The sequence below is a fragment of the Schistocerca nitens genome, chromosome 1 (assembly GCF_023898315.1).
Source record: "Schistocerca nitens isolate TAMUIC-IGC-003100 chromosome 1, iqSchNite1.1, whole genome shotgun sequence".
Classification (NCBI taxonomy): Eukaryota; Metazoa; Arthropoda; class Insecta; order Orthoptera; family Acrididae; genus Schistocerca; species Schistocerca nitens.
In genome coordinates, this window is record NC_064614.1 from 405,340,343 (window position 1) to 405,340,924 (window position 582).

Consider the following 582-nt stretch of genomic DNA (forward strand, 5'->3'; position numbering starts at 1 on the left):
GGCAGTCAATCACGTTTGTAGATTCATTATATTTCGCCAGTAATCTACAATGAAACCGAGGTTTACCTCCAGCTTCACCCACGACTGAGGCTACGTATTCATTCCATTTCATATTCCTACAAAGTGTAGCATCCAGATGTTTGTGTGAGTTGCTCACATACAACATGAATAGTAAAGGTCCCAACACACCACCCTGTGGCACGCCCGACGTTCCTTCTACACCTATCAAATGGTTCAAATGGCTCTGAGCACTATGGGACTTAACTTCTGAGGTTATCAGTCCCCTAGAACTTAGAACTACTTAAACCTAACTAACCTAAGGACATCACACACATGCATGCCCCAGGCAGGATTCGAACCTGCGACGGTAGCGGTCGCGCTATTCCAGACTGAAGCGCCTAGAACCGCTCAGCCACACCGGCCGGCTCTACACCTATCCATGACTCTCCATTCAAGATAGTTTTCTGCATCCTCGTTACCTAAAAATATCCAGTCCAGACATACATATAGCCAAATACCCCATACGAACGTACTTCGCATAATAAACGTAGGCGTGGTACTGAACCAAAGGCTTTTCCGAAG